This window comes from Tympanuchus pallidicinctus, unplaced genomic scaffold (genome assembly GCF_026119805.1).
Source record: "Tympanuchus pallidicinctus isolate F22 unplaced genomic scaffold, pur_lepc_1.0 scaffold30, whole genome shotgun sequence".
In the NCBI taxonomy this organism is placed as follows: domain Eukaryota; kingdom Metazoa; phylum Chordata; class Aves; order Galliformes; family Phasianidae; genus Tympanuchus; species Tympanuchus pallidicinctus.
This window is the reverse complement of record NW_026294748.1, coordinates 5,460,122-5,482,793: the sequence shown is the minus strand read 5'-3', so window position 1 is coordinate 5,482,793 and position 22,672 is coordinate 5,460,122. Positions and strand designations below refer to the sequence as shown.

General features: G+C 46.3%; 1 long non-coding RNA gene across 3 annotated transcripts; it reads right to left on the bottom strand.

Moving 5' to 3' along the window:
• Nucleotides 1-12,721: 12,721 nt before the first annotated feature.
• LOC128087534 (uncharacterized) lies at nt 12,722-22,459 on the bottom strand. 3 transcript variants are annotated; one of them, XR_008209884.1, is made up of 5 exons: nt 21,945-22,459; nt 20,701-20,856; nt 19,026-19,110; nt 16,153-17,039; nt 12,722-14,877 (listed from the first exon to the last, which is right to left on the bottom strand). It is a non-coding gene; the product is annotated as an uncharacterized LOC128087534 (long non-coding RNA). The 3 variants fall into 3 exon arrangements; XR_008209885.1 differs by lacking the exon at nt 12,722-14,877 and having other exon boundaries at nt 14,908-17,039; XR_008209886.1 differs by lacking the exons at nt 12,722-14,877; nt 20,701-20,856; nt 21,945-22,459 and adding an exon at nt 19,607-19,917 and having other exon boundaries at nt 14,908-17,039.
• Nucleotides 22,460-22,672: the final 213 nt, after the last annotated feature.

Here is a 22,672-nt window from a genome sequence, read left to right as displayed (position 1 = left end):
CTTCTCCTTCTTTTTTTTTTTCTTTCTAATCTTTGAAGTATTTTAGAAGAGAAATAATTGGCAAAGAACCCGTCCCTTTTCCCACCAGCTCCACAGATTCATTTAAGTTTTATAAGTTTTATTTCTATTAGAATAAAGGTTTGATTTAAATGACTGTAACAACACTCTTCTGCATAGCATACTCAAAGCCCCTAAATACCATTTTTTATATTAGGAGTTTTACCCTTTAAAACTCAGAGCTGTGCTCCCAGGGGATCAGTCAGTGAACTCACCTGGGCTGTTTCTACCTGTTTTGGTGTTCAAAATCTGCTTCTGTCTCCCCAGAAAATTTATGTCAACAGAGGAGAGCTTTGAAGTGCCACGTGGCTATCTCTGGCTGCTTGCTCTTGGTAGATGTTCAGCTGGAGATTCAACGTTATCAAAGACCATTAATTGCTTTGCTTCCTTTTCCTGCCATATTTCAGCTTGGCCAAAAGTCTGGCTGTACATGGGGGAAAACCTGCATGCAGGGAAAACCCAGATTTGCATTTGTAAGAGCTCGGTAATTATCCCATTATCTATGCATTATTTTTATCACCAAGTTAAAACTCTTCAGTCTATTATCCAGTGCTCTACAAGCACATGGAGTAGGTGTCTTCACAAACAGGGAGGGAGGTGATGTGCTCTTTCAGAGTGAATTAAAAAGGAAACCCAGGTGAACTGATCAAGCTTTATTATCTTTTGAAGGCAGCTTTCTGGGTTTTCATAGAAAATTAACTACTTTAGTGCTATATACAGAAGTGAATTCACTGAAAAGAAAATTGCAAAGCTTTCCAAGTTATCTTGAATAATAGATTGTAACTCAGCTGAACGTTCTCACCTTTTCCCATGTGCAGCCGGGACAGGTTTAGTGCTGCTTCCAGATCTGCAGTGTGCTCATGCTGCCAAGGTGTTGATTTTCCCACGTCTGCTCCAGCAATGAGCCCAGGTTTCCTTTCCTTTTGGGCAGATGCCAGCCTCCAACAATGGTCTTTGGCCATTGCTCTTACAGAAAGCCATTCCCATCTGCACAGAAGGGCTATGCAACAGTTGAAAGTGATGAGCAGAGTCCTGTGAGCAGTAGATTGATCCTAATAAGGAAGCAAAGGGAAAATATGCATGGAACGAAGAGGAAGCAAAACTGAAGACCGTTTGGCCCCATTCTGGAGGACTCAAAAACTTATCCATTAAAAAAAAATGATAATAAAGAGGATTAGGGTTTTATTTTCTCAGGATTTTTGGCTGTTTCTGTTCCTAGGCAACTCATGAAGGTAAGAGAAATCACACACAGGCCTCTGCGCTTTGCTGAGAATGTTTCAGCTCGAATCAAACCCAAATTCACCCAGGAAATGTCCCATCTGCAGAGCCTATCACAGCCATGAGGCAAAGCAGCGGAGCCTCAGAAATATGCATTCCTGTACCCTCAGGTGATGGGGGGAGTTATCAGAGTGAACTGCCAGCAAACAAACAGGGGGGAAAAATTAATCAGAGCATCCCATTTCAGCATGACTGGGAGCAGTGGGGCTGCAGCAACACTGCAGGATTGATTAACTACTTATTAAATGAGAGCTGTGACAGCTCTTAAGAAAAAAAAAAAAATCAAATTAAAGCAAGCAAAGCTCCAAGCAAATAAAGAAGAAAAAATAAGGGAAAAAAATAAAAAGGGAAATGCAAGTTAATGGATGCTTCAATCACTACACGGTGCAAACCACAGGAGGCTGTAACAATGACAACTTGTGTATACTGCTGGAAAACTTCTCTGCTGGAGAAGGCATTGGATGTGTGGAGAAGGCATGTGTGAGGATGGTGAGATGGGTTTTGGAATCATAGAGATGGTGGGGATCATTTGGCTTTCTGGCCCAATCTGCTCCCTGGGCACGGGGTTTTCCTTGCCCAATTCATTGCAATGTCCCTGGCAAAGAGCAAACACAACCAAGCAAAAGCAGTGCTGGGTTTTTAGCACCTTTCACTTGTGACCACGGATGTTTTCCCCCTTTATAGAAGAGTTTTGAAAGCAGCCAAATTCTCACCCTCATTCCGGTGGAGTTCAATGGGCTGAGTTATATAGGCAGACAGGAGGCTCTATGGATCCCTTATGACACTAAAAACTATTGAAAAGCCTTTTTGCCATGACCCATTTAGATCCTCTTGCCGTTTCATTTCCTCTCCCATCTGTCACACCTTTAAAAGCAGAGCTTTTGCATCTCATCTCATTCAAGTGTTTCCAAGGCAGCCCCAAGTAACTGTCTCTTCCACTTCTCAAAAAACTTTTCAGATTCTCTCTGTATTCCCCAACAACAAACCCAGCTGATGCTGGCCATAGCAGAGTTGTTTGCTCCCTTGTAGGAGCTCGGCTGCATTCATGCAGGTGGAAAAGCCAAAATCCATCCCTAGCCAGGTACATCACTCAGGCTGCTGGCTGATCCTGAGCCGTTTGCATCTCCAATTGCCCTGCACTGCAGCTCTCCACTCCAGCTAATTGCCATGAACTTGGGTGTAACTCCTTTTTACTACCCACTGATGGCTGTCTGCTATGAAGACGAATCAGTTCTTTAGGCAGCAATCAGCTTCCTGGTTTAACCAAAATGCACCCATCCCTCTTCAAACCTATTAAGGGCTGGATAAACTTTCAAGTTAATGCACACTGCAAGCACACAACCACTTGACATGTCAAGCACCTAAATAATTTTTGTTATTCTCTAATGAAAAAATTCTTTAGGATAGGAATGAAAGAGAACAGTGCCAATCGCACTTGTGAGCTCCAATTAACACAGGCTTTGTGGTCTGCCTTCATTTGTCACTAGCTCTGACTTGCTCAGTGAAGGTCAGCTCCAGCCAGATAGGAGCAGTGCATCGCATCAGGTTCAGCGCTACCTGTTCTCTGAGGATCAGCAAGACCCAGAGGATGCTGATAGTGAGGAAGGCGCTGAGCACAGGTTTGGGGAGGAGAGCAGCTCCCTGCCTGTCTGCCCAGGTAGTCCCAGGCTGCCTTTGGGGATAAAGGCAAACAGAAGAGCTCAGATTTTGTCCTGAAAGAAAATATCATGCTGAAAGATTCTGGAGATAAGGAACCTGCTGAGATGGCATTAGGATGGGTGCTGATACAGTTGAGATCAGCTCCCTGCTGCAGAGGAGGACTGAATCCCAAACAACCCTCTAAAAGCAGTCCTGATGCAGGCAGTGAGCATGAACAGTCACAGCACCTGACCATTTCTACCCAAATTTCTCTGGTTTTGCAGCTGGGACCAGCTTCCTGGGGTGATAATATTTTAAGATGCTGAAATTTGACTCTTCTTCCTTTCCCTTATTAGGACCCTGCTCACCGAATGCTGAGAATGAACAGCATCTGGAAATGGCACCAGGGAGGGGGATGCATTGGTGTAAGATACGTTACTGAATTAGCTTTGGCCTTTAAATGGGCTGAAAGGAAAGTGGCATTTATCTGCGAAGCCAGCCTGGCAGAACAAAAGAAACATAAAACAATAAAAACCCCATCTATTTCCTATCAAGAGCAGAAGGCTTGGAAAGGCATCAGCGAAGCAGCCCCCGAAAGCCAATTCTTCATCGCTATCCTTCCCCCTTCGCTGTGTGTTTATCTGGGGTAAAATATAGCAGAAATGCTAACGTTGCCATTTGGGAATTTTGTTAAGCTGAAATCAATATGTTATTATTTTTTTAGAACTGAGGGAGGGGGGGACAGGGGGTGCTGTGGGACTTGGCTTTGCCCTAATGCTCTCAGCACATCATGGTCAATTCACAGGCGGGGCTGAGCACAGTGGTTGGTACGATACACCCAAGACGCTTCAGATGCCCCTTGTGCAATCCAAAATCCAGCGATGGGAACTGAAAGAGCAGATTGGAAGGGGCACAAAAGCTTGCAGCAGGAGGTGGCTGGGGGCTGGGGAGCTCTGCAACCCACTTTGCAAGATGCTGTTGTGCCCCAGCCTGCTAACGTGGGGGGAATTTGCCTCTCTTCCTGCTCAGCTGCAGATGCAACCACTCTAATAAGCTGTAACTTTCCTTTCCATTTGGAAGTAATGAGATATAATCTGTTTAATTCTAGTCTTTGAGCTCTTTTGGCGGCCCTTTTCTATTCCCTTTTTCTGATTTTTTCGCTCTTTTAAAGGAAAACTCCATCACGAAGCGAAAGATTCACTAATCACCAGCTATAATTACAAAGAAGAGTAAATTGCCATAAACTTTTTTTTTTCTTTTTGCAAAATTGCCTTAAATATAATGAAGAATAATTAAAAATCAAATAAGCAGCTGCAGACGAGTGGTTGGTGGAGGTTGGGCAGGGGGAGAGTGAAGGAAGAAGCCAAAGATGTTTGTGTAAATCCAGATAGGTGGATGCAGGTGGGGCAGCAGTGATGGCAGATCCCCAATGGCAGATCCCCATCATCACTGTCAAGGCAAGAGGATCTTTCTGGGGATTAATTTGTCCCTCAATGGGTATTTATTGATTGCATCATTTTTCTCACTGATAATTCCCCCAAGTGAGTGGAATTTGGCCCAGCACAGACCCAAATTCCTGCTGGAACGTTGCCACCACATCCAAGGCGCACCCCTTGCCGCCTGCCGGAGATGGGGAGGCTTCATTAGCAGCAATCAATGGTTTCCATAGCTACAAATGTTTCCATCAAATGCTGTCTTGAGGAAAGAAAGGAGAGAAAAAGTGCTCAGACAGCTCCAGAGGTACAGATTTTAGTTCTGAGCAGTTGTCGCGCTGTAAGGAACTGCGGATGAATGCGGGACCAGCAGGCAATTATTTCTGGTCTGTGTGCACCCTGGGTGCACAGGGCCTGCTGCATCTCTCCATCAGACTCTGAGCATTGTGGCCCCAAGAAATCCCCAGCAGGAAGGGTGCAGGCATTGTGCAGGCAGAGCAGCTCAGCTTCACCCTCAGCACAGCCTCCACAGACTGACTTCTCTGAAGCTGCTCAATAAGAAATAGGTTCTGACTTGGCATGTCTCTGTCTGGAAAGGGAGAAAACTTCAAAGATCAGCACCTGAGAATTCTTACCCGGAAAATGAGATGCTCTACTTCGCTCTGAATGCCAGCAAGTTGCTAAAATGCAGCCAAATAAAGTTCAAGTTGGGGTTACATCGGGTTTATTACACGCAGTGATAGATTCATAGGGTTCATAAATCACCCTATTTCACAGGTGTCAAGGTCTTTTTTGGTGCAGGTCCGTGCAGGCACTTGCGTCCTTGCATTCAGCCTCACTACCCAATTAACTTCCCTATGCTTTCTGCTACTGCTATGATCCTGCAATACATTTGCTTAGTCAAGTCTCAAAGGGAGCTTGAGCAAAACCCTGAGCATTTTCCAGGTAACTCTTCCCATGAGCAATGAGCGGAGCGACGATTTCTTCACATCAGAAAGATGCAGAGAGGGTCGAGAAAGGAGCGGGCAGGCAGCTGGATCTGCCTCGTTCCCAGCTGCTCTCCCCCTCCAAAAAAGCAATTTTTGTCACAGACCTCCATGTGGGTTTTGACAAATTGGTGTGGAGCAGCGAGGAAAAAAGAAAATGCGTAAGGTCAGGCTGGCAGCTAACCAAGCTGCGCTGATTTTCGTGCTCTGCCAGAGCGCTGGCGGAAACCCTAAATAAATCCCTACAGATGTCTGGAGACTCTGGCTACTTCCTGTGGATAGACCTGCTGAAAATGCTCAGTGTGGGTGGCTGGATGTGTATCTCCTGGAAATCATCTGCTGCATTCCATAGCAGAGGCTGTACCTCTCCCCACATCCTTCATACTGCATGTTCTGCACCACAGTGAGTAAAGTTCCTGCTTAAATTCCACTGGAAGCCAGAAGTTTCCACCGGTTGCTGATCAGCTCTGGTGGCCAGGGGCTATGATTCCAACAAAATCCATGTTTCCAAAGCTGGAGCAGCAAAACCCACCACTACAGACAGTGCTAAATGCAGTTTTATCCAAGTTTGGGAAAAATAGAGCCATCACACTTATTTAAGGAGAAGAAAAGCTGATTTAACAGACTGGCAGGAAAGATGCCATGTGAGCTCAGCCCTTAGCAGTCACAAGAGAATCCACATCCAGACCCTCAATGTGGGCTGCAACGCTACCTACCTTACCCAACTCTACCCTGTTCTATTCTAAACCTCCTCTTTGCAGTGAATTGCACCATCATCCTGCAGAAAATACTGTTAGTTTTTCCCTTCCCATCTCCTAAGAAAGGAGAAAGGTGAGCGCTGAGCCATTTGAGCTGTGTTTGAATTCCAGGGGTAGAAATCACGGGGAATTTGTCACCACGATGGTCCCCCCAGGCCACCCTGGGGGAGCTGCTCACACAGCTCTGATTAATTTGGATGCCAGCGGCTGTGGGGAAACACGACACTGCCGTCGATACAGCCCACGCTATTAAGGAAAGTCATTTGGAAAATAAGGTTTTTAAGCGGTGTGATCCACTTGGAGATTTTTCAATACCTAATCACCGATGGAGCGCTCGGCGCGGGGCTGAAGGTTTAAATAAATAGCATTTGCAGAGCATTATTTCATTTCATTAATCAATCGACGACTGCAGGCTCCTCGGTTGGTGAGTTTGGGGTTAGGTTTTTCTTTCCCACAGAAAGTATCAAATCCTGCTTCTTTTACTTAGAAAGCCCCACTGCAAAAAGGTCTGAAGTTTCCAAACCCTCAGCCGTGCAGAGTCCTCTGAACTTGAGCCCCCAGGTCAGTGCTTAAGCAGCATCTCTGCAGACACACAGCTATAAGGGAATGGGCTGAGAGCAGCCCCACTGCTACCTGCAGGAGAAACCCACCAGTGCTGCATTAGCTGGAAAATATCAATGATAACTGCGACATTCACTTAATGTGGGCTGTTACAATTAGATGCATTTTATGGGGAAGAGAGGTAAATTGCACTTGGGGAAGTTGTTGCTTTATTATATTACCCTCCTGATTTTTCAGTGCAGGTGAAAAATAAAAAGGGCGACGTGCTCAGCAAACTTGGTGCAAACTATTTTTTGTTAATTGTAGATTAATTATTCAGAATGACAGATATACCTGAGACTTAGCTGAATAGCAAGTAAACAAGCCCCCCCTTCCAGCCCCTGCTCAATCTGCATTGCAAACCATTATTTAAAATTAGACATAAACAAGACCGTCTGTAGCACTGAAATTTCCAGCACCTCCAAATGTGTTTTTGCTCAAAATCAGAACGAAAAAGAGTGAAATCTGAGATTCGTGAAACTCCAAAAAGCTTCAGTTTAGAAACAGGCAGCTACATGACACCCTAATCTGCACCAGGTGCTAAAAATGTGTATTAATATCAAATGGCAGAGCTCAATTCTGCAGCAAATGCAACATCTGAAGGTTGCCAGAACTCCGATTTTTTTAACATTATCAACATGCCATAAGAAAGTTGAAGGCATTGATTTCTTTCACACTGCAGAGCGCTGTCCAAGCAGCCCCAAATTACACAAAATTCCTCTTAAAAAGGAAAAATTCTCCTTTTAAAGGGCTTCAGTCTGCACTGCCTGTGGCACATCTCCACCTGAGCAGCAGCGCTGAGCCCCATCCCTGCTCCAAGGCCACGCTGGTATTCCATCCTGCTTATTGCTGAGGTGGGTGGTAATGGAGCAGGGCAGAGCCAGTGCCTTGGTGGGTTTCTCCATCCTCCATGCACAGAGAGAAACCTGGGCCTTGGGCAAGAGCTCTGCATTCCAAAAACTCTCAGAACAGTCGAGGGATTCAGGATTTCAGCTGAGCAAGTGGTGCGGAAAGCAAAACGTTCCTCTACGCAGCTCCCTCTGCAAACCATTAGGAAGGTTTCTACCTCCCCAAGGCCTTCTCTTGCTCTCCTGCATCCTGCGTGACCCTGCCTGCTTCCTCCATGCCCTCCCCTGGCCGAGGGTCCGTGCTGAGGCTGATGTGAGCAGGCAGTGTGCGTGATGGGGGTGGAGCTGGGGGTGCTGGGGAAGGGGCTGAGAGAAAGCCCCTCCTGCGTGGCCTTCTGCATGGCTGATGTGACCCGATTGCACGTCCTTCCCCTCTCACTAATTCCATCACGCCCTTCACTTTGTGTTAGGGATGCACACGTAATGCCCGAGAGATTCATAATTTGGCCTCAGTCTCCATTGCGCCCGCATGACTCTGCGGGTATGGAGGAAATCTGAGCATTTTAATGTGTTTAAGGGTCATTGGGTTTTTTTATAATAGCACAGGGACCTCCTTGGAGGGATGCTCTGGTTCCTCACGCCACAAATCTCTCATAGGTTGGGCTCCTCCAGGGCCACAGGCACCACAAAGCCATATTCCATGCACGAAGATCAAACTGTGCTGCATGCATATCCTATTACCCACACCAGAGCACTGGGGTCAGCAGCCTTTCCTCCTTGTTGGAGGAGTTGTCCTCACCTCGTCACATGAAAAACAATAATAGAGGCAGAAAATACTATTCCAAATGATGGAGAAGCCCATGGGGAAATTAACACACTTTTTTTTTTTGCTTTTCAGGTTTCAGTTATACAGAAAAGTCTATAAAGTGGTGACATTTTTAACCATTTTTGCTCATTGCTTTGAACTTCCCAGCCTTGTATTCGGAGGCACCGAGGCCCAGAAGGGCCAGAAGATGTAGTTTAATGAGACAAGTTTTAAAGGTCACTCTGTGTAATAAATCTGTGCTTTTTAATATTTAAACTTTTAAGGCATTTAAACCTTTAGGCTCCTGGGATTTGCTCTACCAGATCCAACCAGATCCATCAAGCCCAGAAAGCCCCTCGCCTCTGGGACTATCCAATTTCTTATGCTTGAGATAAAGAGGGTCTCTTTATCCAAGTCCATTCATCTGTCATAACTCAGGTGCCTTTATATCCTATAAATCAGCCTGGAATGCTGGACAAAGTGTTGAAGAACGTTATTCAAGGCCAAGCTTGAGGAGTTCCATCCCACCCTTGCTGGAAGACAGCTGAGAAAGGGGACTCAGCAACAGAAAAATGTGATGTCTCCCAAATCCCTGCCCAAAACCCCTTCTCTAGGCTTTGGCCAAGCTGTTCTGACTCAGATTTAGAGGTAGATGGATTAAAGGTAGAAAATCTGCCAATTTTAAAGCTTGGAAGCAAAGGTAGGGGTTTGCCTTCAAAGCATCTCACCTATGATTTGGACCAGATACGTTTAGGTGAACTCACACCCCAGTAGCACTTTGAATGCCTCCAGTTGAGCTCCCCCTGCCTGGTGACAGCTGCAGGCTCCTCTCTAGCACAATGTCAGAACCGATGCTGTTAGCACCCAATTGCTTTTCCATCGGAAAGCATTAAGGATGCTCTTGCCTTGCAGACTGCTAATGCACTAACACACTCTGAAATGCTCAGTTGACTGGCAGTTTTCCTTATTGATATTGCAGTAAAAATTAGATATTATTAAATTGAATCATTGTCTCATAATCAGGCTCTGAGCAGGGATGTGGGCCAGAAGCACGGGGGATGGTCAGGAGGCACATTGCAGTTGGGTTTGCAAACTGTGCTTCCAGGAGCTATGTTACAAAAAGGGAATTAGAGAGTAATTTTTCTTTCCCAAAATCAAGATGCAGAATGTTTCCAGAGGTCCTCCAGTGCCTCAAAACCCAGCAGTGAAATTTAAATCTGGGAGAGCCCCAGCTTTCACTGCAGAATGGGGAAACTGATGCGGTACACTCACTGCATCACATGGTGAGCAGATTTCTTCATTTTCCATCTGTATGTTAATGTGGTCATTTGTACTTAGTTTGCATGGCTTGTGGCTGTGCAAGAACCTGGTTGGTATAACCCAAATCTGCTGTGGTCATTGATGGCTGCAACACCTCCTGTTCGCGGCCTGGGGATTTGGTGGATGGGGGAAGATGCAGAAACCTCCAAAAAATAACTTTTCAAATAAAAAGTAAGGAAATGTACAGCTTTCCAGAGAGGTAGACACATGTCCTGGGGTTGCTCAAGGGGAGATTTGCAGGAGATGGAAAGGAAGGCTAGGAAGGTGGGATGAGAGAAGACTTTGCTGTCTTCTGAAAAGTTTCTGTATATAACAAGAAATTGGCTCGCCTCTTGATTATTCCATCTCAGGCGCATTACACAAAGGCTCCTGATGCATTACAGCAGCTTTTTATTATTGCTCTCGTGATGGATGCGTTTTGCTGCGTGCAGGATCTCGTCCTCAGCCCAACATGAATTCCATTAGGAGGCCAGATGGGAAATGAGGTCTTTCAAGATGTAAATCCTTAAATAACTTTTTCTTTTCTTTTTTTTTTTCCTTCCTAAATTAGATGCCGGTGTTAAGCCATTTATTTGACTTCAATTCAGTGGTGAGCTCTGGCCCTGCTGGCCTCACTAATCTTTTAAGTTATCTGTATTTGAAGTAGGACCTTATCACTGCTTGTTCATCTTCTCCTCACTCCAAAGTCAGAATTATTTCCCCACGTTTGTAATTATGGCAACGTCATCAGTCGCCTGGAAACTCTACCCTAAAATATGCTTGTGCTTACACTGCAGCAACCTTGAAACACCTCCAGTGAAAGGCACTGAAATCTGCTTTTGGAGGTTGTCCCATCCGCATCTCCACGCACGTTCCAAGAAACTGGATTGAGGCAGGGATGCTAAGAGGCTTTGGGGGAAAAATGCACATTAACAGCATTGTTTGGGGTGGGAGCAAAGCCAACCGCCTGAAGGCAACTGCATCAAGAAAAAAAAATAAGTCGTTTACAATCTTACCCTGCTTTTGAGGTGAGGAAATTAGAAGTTCAGTGAAGGAAAGCATCGCTGGTTTGTGAATTTCAGGTGGGAAGAAAAGAGGAGAGGATGCTCGCTCCAAAGAGACGCGGCCTCACGTGGGCTGGATGTTGGCAAATGCACATAGCTTGTGGATTGCCATCTTAACCCTACAGAGTTAATTCCTGCTTGTCTTCCAAATAAACACAAAGGGTTTAAGTGCCTTGATTTTTCAGTTAGTCACATTTCTGATGGCTTTTGATCACCTCCCCCCATGCCACCCCAGCTGGAGAAGTGGTTCAGCTGAGCTCCACGTGGTGAGGCAGCACCCTAGGAATTTCCAGGTGGGAAAAGGGAATGGAAAGTGCTCACAGGGAGTGAAGAAGTTTGGAGAGTTCTGCAGCTCCCCAAGGGAATGATGCCCAACAAACTCAGTGTGCTAACTGGTGCCCCATTTGTCCCTGTCTCACCCAAGCCTAGTTGGTGGCACCAGAGAAGTATGAAGCAGCCAAACTGTGTCCCTCAAAATCATAAAATTCCAAATAGCTTCCCCTTGCAAGCAAGAAGCAGAGCAAGGACTCCCTTCTCCTGAGCTGTTTTTGGTTTGTTGCTTTTTTCCAAAAGAAAATTGATCATCAAGAAGTGTAACATCTGCTCCTCTGAGCTTCCCTACAAATTTCTGAGCCTCTCAAATCCACAGAAAGTGCCCTGGGTTTGCTCCTGGTGGGAGTTCTCAACCTTGCTGTGTTTGGCATGGGATGTACTGCTGTTTGCTGTGAAGTGAGCACAGAAATGATTTATCAAATGATCAATCTGTGTCTAATGCCCGGGAAGAAAATGTTGGGCTGGTTTAAGCTAGAGACCTAACCCTGGCAGCAAGAGGTGAGAAACCACCAAAAAAGAGGATTTTCCTAGGAAAGCACTCCTTGAAACTCTTTGAATATATCAGCTAGCCTTTATCCAGGCATCGGTGTCAATCTGAGCAAGAATATTTCTTCTGATCAACATCCTTCTCCTTGCCCCTGTCTTGCTTGAAGACCGTGCTTTTGATGCCATCCCTGTGCATCCTCAGCTCAGACAAGGCGTTTTCCAGATCAGGCACTGAGTTAAATGAAGATCGGCAAGAATAAGCTGCCTAACTTGAAAAACCTGCATTACCCCAATCTCTATTCATGAAAGCATTATGTTGAATTAACGTTGTTATAGAATTAGCCTCCTAAGAGGCTTGGAGATGTCACCTCCGTTCAGTTGCTATTATTTGTAGCCCACTTCATGTGGTGAATACAGTCATAAGGAGTGGTCTAGGTTGTCTAATCACCGAGTAATGTGCTGAAATTAGGAAAACACATGGGTTGGGTTTTTCTCATCTTTTTTCTTGACATTCAGGCCTAACTTTTCAAATCACTGAAAAGCAGAAAAAATCTTCCACTGCAAGACCAGCTTTGTCTTTTTCTTCCTTCTGCACTGCAGTCCCAAATCTCAGATCCACCCATGAAGGTACTGCCTCAGCTGGGGAGCAGCACACAGCAGGATGCTTCTCCTGCTTATAGGTGCAATTATGAAGATCCATCAACCTCACTTAGACTTTTATTTTGGGGGGAACACCAAGGTTTCCCAAATGTAAAATTTGGGAAAAGCACTGTGAAGGTCAACATAAGGCAAAAAGAGAGCTGGGAGGCAAGTTTGCCTTCTGTTCTTTCCTGCTGCTTCTTGGTGGCTTGGTTGAGGACAACCAACATTTGAAAGCATCTTTACACCAATGGAATCTATGGCATCTCCCCATCTCCTTGGGTCCTTTCTCCTGCATCCAACAGGCTCTCCTGGTTTTATCCTACTTTGAGGATGCTCAAAGGTGGATGAGTTTCATCCATTGAACAAAAGCTGGTGGGCACCCCGTGGCAATGTGACATCTGAAGACAGCAAGTGGAACAAACCAGTGAGGACAAGAGGGGGTCCTGCTTGGAGGCAGGTGGAGTCAGAAGGGCAAAGGTTGGGTTTGGCACACAGGGCTCACTCCATGGGTGCAATGGTGGCTCACCAGCCTCCCCTATCATGCTTCACTGCCTAACTCATTTAAAGGGAATTAAATAACGAAGAAAGAAACCCAGGAATTAATTGAGTCTTACGTTTTCTGAGTGCAAACAAGTTTGACGCTCAGCTCTCCACCTACCTCTGGAGTGCAGATGCCTGAGCACACATCATCTGTTCGCTCACCACAGTGGGGCCAAATAACCCAAATGATTCACCAGGAAGACTTAAAACTGGAGAGGTTAGCACTTCTTGCTAAAAATGCCTCCGCACAGGGCTTTCAGGTTGCTCATATGGAAAGAGAAGGGAGAGGAAAAGGATAATTTCTCTCAAACTCAATGTTGCAGGTGATTAGTGCACAATACACCCTGAGCAGCTTTAGTATTTAACATGGAGGTGATAGTGGGAATTTATGAGAGCTCGTGGACAATAACTGCTTTCCAGAGAGGCTTTGATTAAACATTATGGATCCACATTATGCAAATTTATTGCATGGTTAATACGACTCCAAAAGAACACAGTGGCACTTTAAAAAGCAGTTTAAAAAAAAATAGAGAGAGAGAGACAGAGACCATGGTGCTCCTCAGATCTGCAGAAAGACCTTCAGGATGGATCGACACTGGCAGAAAACTGATAGAGCAGCTGAAGTTCATGACATAAATGGGAATACAAGGAAGATAAGACAAATTCCTACGTGGATATTTCATCCTCATACTAGCATTAAGTCAGTGGCTACTTGTGGCCCATTACCCAGAACAGTTAGAATGATACGAGATGGAAATTTGATGCAGCTCCCAAATATTGTGTTCCTCCCAGGAGAGCTGCAGGAAAGGGCTTGCTTTGATTGTTTTCTTCTTTTCTACACTTTTGGATGTCATCTGTCAACATCTCCTACAAAATAACATGATTTATACCAGCAGGCTGATTGTACGGCTTTCATTAATTTAGATTTGCTCGTTCTTTAAAACTGCTATTGTGATAAGGCATACACTTATTTCCTTCTGGAAATCAAGGTTAACAAGAACACAGATCTCATCAGCATCTCTTTCTCAATCAAACAGCTAAAACACAGAAATAACATGAATCCTCTTTGGCTGCCTGGTGTTAAAAATGGATGTTTTGGTCAAAGACCACGATCTAGGAACTTCTGTAGGGCATCATTAGGAGGACCTCAACTTTGGGGAGGTTTATGAGCATCCCATCTTCTCCCATGCTCAGAGCAGCAAGGGGCGTAAAGAAAACTTCCCTGGTGTTAATCACAGCAGAGATCTCTTACCTCCTCCCAGATCCACCAAGCCCTTCCTTTTCAGCTATATATACTTTAAAGGATGTAACCCAGATAATAATCTCTGCTTGTAGATTATTCAAGGCTGCCTCCGTTTATTTCTCTGGAGGATACTTATGGCTGCTGCTGGCAAGAGGGCAAATTGGCAACGCATCAGATTTTTAATAAAAATAGAAGCAGAGGACACATAACAAGGCTCATTTAGGGCAGCAAGAAGGCAGGCAGTGAGCACAGACCCAGTGGGCAGAAGCATTAGGCACGGGCGGGCAGCCCTGGCATTACAGTCACTTCAGACTGGAGGGGAGAAATCCCTTCCTGGAAGATGCTGGTGGGGATTCGCGCAGTTGGACAAGGAGGCTTTTTCCTCTCATTTTCAAGCTATTGGCCAATGCAGCATGAGCCTGCCGGCACCGGGGCTGATAAGGAGAGGCAGCGAGTGCACTGCACTGATTTGGGGAGCAGGCACATCCAGTTGGAGTCCAACCCCTGCTGAGAAGGTGCTGGCAGTAGGAACCACTCCCAGCCTTCCATTCGGTGGTGCCAAGATTGCTACTTTCCATGACTCCCTGCTTGACTTCAAGATCTGTTTAAGTTTTGCTGCACTACCACTTGGTTTCCCTGTGCTTGCAGTGCTGCTCCACACCAAAATCCTCCAAACAGCAGCAGCAGGAGTTTGGTAGGAAAATAGATAAGGTGCCTGCAGGGGTAGCCCAGCAACCTTTCTTCATCCTGGGGTCATGAGAGTATCCTGCATGAGCTTCTGTGCCAGGGGATTTTAATGAGATGAATACCCTCAATGCCCAATGAACTGGATTTAATGCGTTTTTAATTGTCCAGGGTTGCATTTTTCTACAGGGGAGAAGAAAAATCAGAGCCATAAGAATGAGTTAATTGGAGCAGGGCAAAATTTCTGTGCTGTCGGGGACAGTTTTCAACAAGACTCTGCCCCAGATAAGAAAGGGAAGGCTGGCCAATGCCAGGTGTGCTTATTTCATAGAGAAAAAGGTGAAAATCGCTTATTCTCTGTCATCCCAGGCCTTGAGATTTCACCTTTCTATTCTATTCTAAGGAAGAGAAAGGAGGAGGTTGGGCTGCTGGGAACCACTCATTGCTCACCACTGTCTCATTTCACTGAAGAACCTCTGTCTCTGGGGCTGTACGTTCCTCCTGTGGGTGCTGGCATGAGTTTCTTGCAGTACTTTCCCCTCTTCTAGCAGCTTTTATCCAGTAATCTCAAAAGCACTTTCCAACTAATAATTAATTAAACTTCATAGACTCTTTGTTCAATTCCAGATTATTAATAAATTATACTTTATTATTTATAAATACATGCCATGTAATTTTTCTCTCCTGCTATTATCTTAAGCAGTCACTTATCCTATATTAGCACAGTTTAACTCTGATTTAGGAATCGTGCTCTTTGCCCTTTGGATGTTTGTCCATGCTGGAGGGCTGTTGCATAGGAAGAAGAGCAGTAGGAACAGGCCTGCCCATTTTATTGGTGATGTACATAACTTCACTGCAAGCTTTTACCAAAAGGAGTATTATTATTATTGCCCTTATCTACACCTCAAATTAGTCACATTACTTTTCCTCTCACCTTCAGCCCCCTGCTAACCCTATAATTCCTAGTCTGGAGCTTGTGCCTATTTCATTTCTCTCCTCTAAGATGCAACAAAGCTGCTTATCTGAGCCATGAGACCAGGGCCCGTTTCTGCTCTGCTCCCAAATCCACTTGACCTCAGCAGCCTCCAGCTTAGCCCCAGAACAGCACAAACTCACACTTTTTCTCCTGGTGCTGAACGTGGAGCAAACAGCAGCTGCCTGAACAGGATTTCATTTACCTGTAGGGCAAAAGCCATGCAGAGGGGAAGTAAACACGACTTAAGAGAAATAAGCCATTGAGATGGTTTCTCCAAAGCACCGTGTTCCTTTGCTCAAGAAAAGCCAGCGAGGGATGTGCTTAAGAGCATTAAAAGGGGGAAAGAGAGAGCAAGAGCCACCCCAGCACATACAGTAAATAGAGGGTGAAGGCCATTATTAGGGGACTGTCATCTCCCCTTGCAGATGCTCACAAAGAGAAGAGATAAGGGGAAAGCAAAGCGGAGAAGCTGATGAGCTGACCTGCCACAAACAGCCAGCATCTCTCCTATAACAGGCTGCACCCATCACACGTTGAGCTGCTGCTTACTGCTCCTCACCAAAACCACTTCTGGCACATCTGCATAGGGACACATCAACACTTTCACCAATAGCATCAATCTGACACACCTCTACTTGTTTATCCCTTCTGGGCTGGTAGGTCTCACCCATAACCTAAGATCAGGACATGTTTGAGAATGGGCAGCCATTTCCTGGTCTATTGGTGAAATACTAAAATAACCCCTGAACACACGTGAATGTGTTCTGAGCTCCTAGGAAGGCTTCTCCCAGCTTCTGGGTGGACCTGCAGGGTTAGAACCCAGATTTGCTTTGAAGATGTAGCAATGCTGGAAGCATAGCACATCCTTCACCATCTGCTAGCACCAGCCAAAGCAAGAAAGATAGAAAGGGCTACTGTATAATCAATGACTACACAGATGTTATAATTACGAAATAAACAAGAGAGTTTGGCTAAGCAAGTTATTATACCAAAAAGAAAATAGATAGAATGCTTACTTGTGTCCTGGGCTCGCTGCAAAACTCCACAGGAGGGATATCCAGAAGAGATCCTTCCCCACTTGTGGCCAGCTCTTAAATGGCTGTAGGAGAGGTGCAGCCAGGCTCCACCTGTTCCATCAGCACAGAATGGCCTTCAGCTGTGCTCCCAGGGCTGACCCAGTGCTTGCTCAGGTGATCAATCTGAGGTTCAGGCCGTGACTCAGCAGCTCCCATAGAGCTGCCCAGGGAGCAGGAGGGTCACCGTCCCTGGGGGGTGGTTCAGATCCATGGGGATGTGGCACTGAGGGATGTGGGCAGTGAGAACAATGAGGTGGGATGGGAATCTTCCTAAAAAAAATCCATCCTTTTTCCTGCATTAAAAAAAAAAAGGGGAGGGGGGGGAATTCAGCCTTTAACTTCCACATTTCCCAATTATTTCTGAATTAACATCAAGCCTGGAAAGAGAAAGGGGGGAGCAGCATTAAAAAGAAAGCAAAATGATGTGCTTCTCCTTAACTCAAGCAGCATCAGAGGGTTTTTCATGCTGCCTGTGACAGCTTCGAGCACCGCGCCAGCCAGGAGCGCTTCGTTAGCAGCTGCGCTTGTCGGCCGGTTAATAATTTAAAGTCAGCAGTGTCTGAAGCAAACTACTGCCTTGTGGAAGGCAGGAGGATGCCAGCCACAGCCCGCTCATTAATGCTGTTTAATTGGTATTTTCAGAAATTAATTGTTGGCAATGGACCTGACGGCACTGCGTGGTGTGGGGAAACTGAGGCAGGGAGGCGCTTCTGTGTCCTTCCACTCAGAGCTGTGCTCTGGGGCTGCCATTCGATGGGCTGATGGTCACACTGCATGGTCTTAGTGGTCTTCTCCAACCTCAGGGATTCTATGGGGATGCTCCTGAGGTTGGTTTTTCCTGGAGTGTTGAGGATGCTGAGAGGGAAGCCAAGCTCAGGTTGTCTCTTCTCCCTGCTTTGCTTCCTTTATTCTTTTGTTTTATTTCGATATAATTAACAGCTTTGCCTAATACAGTATTAATTCATTGTGTCATTGCATTAATTAGCATTAAAGAGACCCTTACATCGTTGGATGTAAGGGAAGGAGAGCAGATCCAGCAGCAAAGTCAGAGACATCTTTGCTATCAGAGCACGACACGAAGGCAGAAGACAAGCAGCCAATTTGACAGCACCCAAAAAAAGCCATTTCCTGGTGGTGCCACTGACCAAAAATGCTCTGTTCAAGGGGGGGGAAAAAGGCAAATGCTTGGATTCCCTGCTTGGTGCTCCTGTTTGCTGATAAATAGGAACTTTTGGGCTTCTTCAGCAGCACTGCTCAAAGCCCTTCTCTCCTCAGATCCCCTTCCACCGGGTGCTGCAATCCCCACCGTGCACAAATACATAAATAAAGGCAGAATAACTTTTAATATCATTACCCAAACTGACACCGTGACTTTAAACGGAATAAAATCAATGCAATGCTGAGGCATCTCTCAGCTCTATTGACAGCACTGGCTGGTGATTTTTCCCCTTGAACTAGCAGAATAAAAACTCAAAGCTGCATTAGTTTTTTTTTAATTAAGACTCCAGCATTATCAGGCTCTACAAGGCAGAGCCAATGCACAGATGAATTACCATTTAATTAAGCTTTCCAAGAAACTTTTGAAGACTGGAGATTAAGTGTGGGCTCTGATTTCTTGCAGTTCTTTTTTTTTTTCTTCCAATGGAAGTTTTAATTGTTTTCCCTCCACTTGATAAACAAGAATAATAATACAAAGACTTATCTGCTAGATATATCTCGCTGATTTTCCATTTTAAGAGCATCCTGGCTGTACAGATGTATACACAGAGAGGTGCAGTGTGAAGATGTGAGAGCAGAGGTTTATTTCTGCCTGGCCATGAGAGCTGAGCCCTGACTGTCACCGGGCTGAAAAGGCAGCACAAAACATCCAAGGAGTCAGCCCACAAACGCAGGGATGAATGGAGGGTTTAAGGAAGAAATCCCTGCATACTACTTGCATTTAATATCTTTATTTCAGCTGTCGGGTGGTCTGAGATGCAGGAAGGGACAGAGGGTGGAATTACACTGCCTGTCCCTGGGTGTAGGGCAGGGCATGGCAAAGCTTAGAGATACAGAGCCTGTCCCTGGAGGGCATTTACTGATGGGTTTTTGCTTGCCAGCTTTTCCCTGCTGGTGTTTTCCAGTTCAGTATGAATGTGTGTGTGCTTCAGAGCCCACCTTTGTTCTATACCTATGTTTAGGCCCAATGGCAAAATGCCTTTTTAATCCCATTACTGGCTCAGTTAAAAAGTATCCAGAAAAGCAAAACATAGAAATGATAAGAATTAAAAATCACTCACAAATGCCAGGGAAACCCTCCTGGCTCCAGGCTCCCACGTTTTGCTCCTTCCCACTGTTTTCCCTATAAAACACACTTGACCTGTGCTGGGAAAAAAGTGAGAAATACTTTGAATAACAACTCAAGTAATGCAGGAAACAAAGACAGCAGTGTGGAGTAGCTAAACGCTATATGCAGTGATCAAGAATGTTTGACACTGATTTCAGACCCTCCCTGAGCCTCTTGGGGGGCACAGGGAGATCTGTGCATCCTTTTGGAGCACCTGCAGACAGATCTCACTTTGTCCTCACAGGGGAAAGCCCTGCAAGAGGGCTGCAGGCAGAAAGAGATGCTCAGACTCCTGGTAAGGAGGAAAGTAGCACTGATGGGGGAGGAGGCTGTAAGCAGGAGACCTGGTGGGCTGCTCTGTGCCAATCAGTGCTATGCACTCAGGCATGTGCTAACACACGTGCTAATGCAGGTGCCCAAACACACACTGATATATGCTTCGAGCTGCACTCCTGCACACACCAAGAGCTGCACAAAGCCCCCTCTCAACCCCCTGCCAGCACCTTCCCTCTGTGCCCAGCCTTTTTTGGGTACCTGCTCTGCTGAAATGCAAAAGCCCAAACATGGGAAAGGAAGGGCCTGCAGGAGAAGGGGGGAGGTTTTCTTCTCCATGCTCCATATCTCCATTTGTTTGATCCTCAAACAAATTTTCCTCTTTATGAGCCACACTTTTCCACAAAGAAAAGAGACCCCGCCCGACCGACGCCCTGCACCAGATAAACAGGTGTAAGAAATCTGAGTGATGCAGCTCCCAAAAAAGATGCAGCTCCCAAAAAGAAAAAATCCGGTGATGTTGATACCCGTTGTTTTGGCCCCGAAGCCCAGCTCTGCCCACCGAGGGCTCGCAAAGCTGCGGCTGCAGTGCCACCTCCCGGTGCGCGGGGCCAGCGCAACCCCGCACGGAGCTGCCCCGCAGCAATGAGAGGCTCACGGTTTAGGAAGTGACCCCTCAGGAGGAGGAAGGCATCGTCCTGGCCGGGCTGTGAGCTCAAAATAAAAAATAATAACAAAAGAACGCCGTCATCTCGTAGAAACGCCCGGTTTCTCACACCGTTCTGCAGTGAGAAATTCTTATGGAAAGAGAGATCGTGCGGACTTTCATCTACAATTAAAAAGGGATTTAAAAGCACTGCAAGTAGTTGAGTACTCCTTTCTCCAACCTCTCCGCAGCGCTGAAAAGGGACGGCGCCGGAGCCGCAGCTGTGCGAGCTGCAGATGGGAGCAGTGGTAGCACATCTCTCACAGCATGGAACAACCCCAAACCTCACCTCCGTGGTCAGCAGTGACAAAAGACACCCTTGGTATTTTCATAACCCTTTTCTCCTCCTTTTTTTTTATCCCAGAGCTGAAGAACGGTAACAAAAAATGCATTACAGTGCAGACCTGGAGGTGGCAGTGCAGCCCTTGGAATGCACACGCAGCTTCTCCGGCCCCTTCCTGGTGGTGCCAGAAGCAGATCCCAGTGCCCAACATTTTACCCGCATCCTAAGGCGGCTTTCTTCGCGTTCCCCGCGGATCTCGAGATGAGAACGTGCAGGTGATGCAGAAAGGGCTCTGCTCCCGGCGCTGCTCCCCTCCTGCAGAGCTTCTCCAAGCTCAGCACCCCCAGGCACTACTTCCCTCCTCACCTGTATCGGTATCAGACGTGTTCCATGCACAAACCTCCTTCATCCCATGCAGCTGTCAGTGGGTACCAGGCAGTCCTCCGAGCAAACCAAACGTGTCCTGCTGAAGACCTCCGACCCCCCTGCAGCCCGAGTGAAGCTGTCAGGGGCTGCGTTGTGCTGTGGGACAAACAATGTCAGGTCAGATGGCCGTTGCATAAGAAAAGCCATTAACACCAAAAACTGACTTCCAGCCTTCGTGCCCCACAGCCACCACCATCAGATGATTTAACATAATGATTTTTAAACTGGGGGCAGTGATTTGGCCAAGACTTTTTAGTGAATTCCACCTCTTTTTCACTTCCCTGAGGTCAAATCTTAATTTTCTGACTTTACAGGCTTCACGAGCACATCTGAGACCCCTGTCTGCATCTCCTTTAGAAACCCCAACGTGCTGCAGCATGCAAATAGGAACACTCCTATTACCAAACCATTAGTAAAAAAAATCTCATTTGAGGCTACTTAGGACAGGAGCGAGCTCTCCTCTTCCCCATGACCCCACAGCTCTGGAGGGCTCAGGGTTTATCCTGCACAGTAATGCATCTTTTTGTTACTGTTTTTCAGCTCTGGGATGAAAAAGGAGGAGGGGGAAAAGGCTTATGAAAATATCAAAGTGTCTTTTGTCACTGCTGACCACGGAGGTGAGGTTTGGGGTTGTTCCATGCTGTGAGAGGTGTGCTACCACTGCTCCCATCTGCAGCTCCTTCCCTGCCCCATACCCAAATATGACAAAGTGTGAATGAATCTCTCCAGGAACGCTGCTTCCCTCCTACACTTTGCTTTTAAAATGCAAAAAGAAAAGTGAAACATGCTCCGCCCCTTCATCAGTGCTTGCAAAGGGGGAATTTGCTCAGCTTTAGTCAAATTAATGCATTTCCTTCCTCATACAACTTCCAAGCCCACCCTCACCTGGGCCTCCAAAGCCCTTCTCCCATGGGCAGGTAGAAGCCATCAGTACCAAAAGAGGCAAAAATCTCCTTCTCACAGGATGCAGGGAGGAGGGGGAAAGGTGTCAAGATGCCATATTATTTCACACTGCCCCCAGCACCTCCCACCTTCCTGCCCTGTAATGAGTCCAGCATGGCTTTAGCCCATCAGCAGAAAAGCAGAGGGAGGCTTTCATGCTGCCCACTCCTCAGAAGAATAATGGGAATAACAATTTTGGGGTGATTTCCATAACCTATTGCCCCAGAGAAAGTAGTACCAACCTTTGATGCCCTCTAGCAGCAGCCTGCAAGCACAGCCCTCTCCCACGAGATAAAAGAGGATGGGATCTGGTAGCAGTCCTGGTGTCAACCCAGAAAGTTTGCTGAATTTCTCCCTCTTCTTCCTCAGTGTTGTCCTTACATGTTTCAGTTTCTGCCACTTGCTGTGCTGCAAAGCTCCTGCTGGTTGCAAGCTCCCCTTGCTCCCTGCTGGAAACACACCCCACCAGCGCCAGTGTTTAGATCCAGCCAAGAAAACTGAGTAAGAAATGCAATGGAGTGAAGTAAAAAGAAATGGAAGAAATCTTCCCTGGCCTCTGGCTGTCCTGATTTGTGGAGCCACAATGCTGAGCACAAAGCAGAGCACTGCAGCATCCTGCTCTGCCCAGAAGCCCACCCAGCAAACAGTGCCTCTTCATCAGCGCCCAGCTGCTCTGGTCAGCAGCACACGGCTGCTTTGAAGCTCCCTGATTACCACCTGCCCATGGGGCTCCTGGGCAAAGCCCTGAGTGGAGGAGGTGGCCCCAGTGCTGCAGACCCTTCTCTGTTGCATTGAGTTGGAGCTTGGAAGTGAGAGGTTTTTTTTTTTTCTTGGCAAAAATAATAATTAAAAAACACACAATTAAATGAAATCTTTGACTTGCAAAAGCAGCCCTGCACTTGGCAAAACAGAGCTGCTTAATGAATTCCCCATCCACTGAGGTTTACTGGTTGGGGTAAACTTCCTTCTG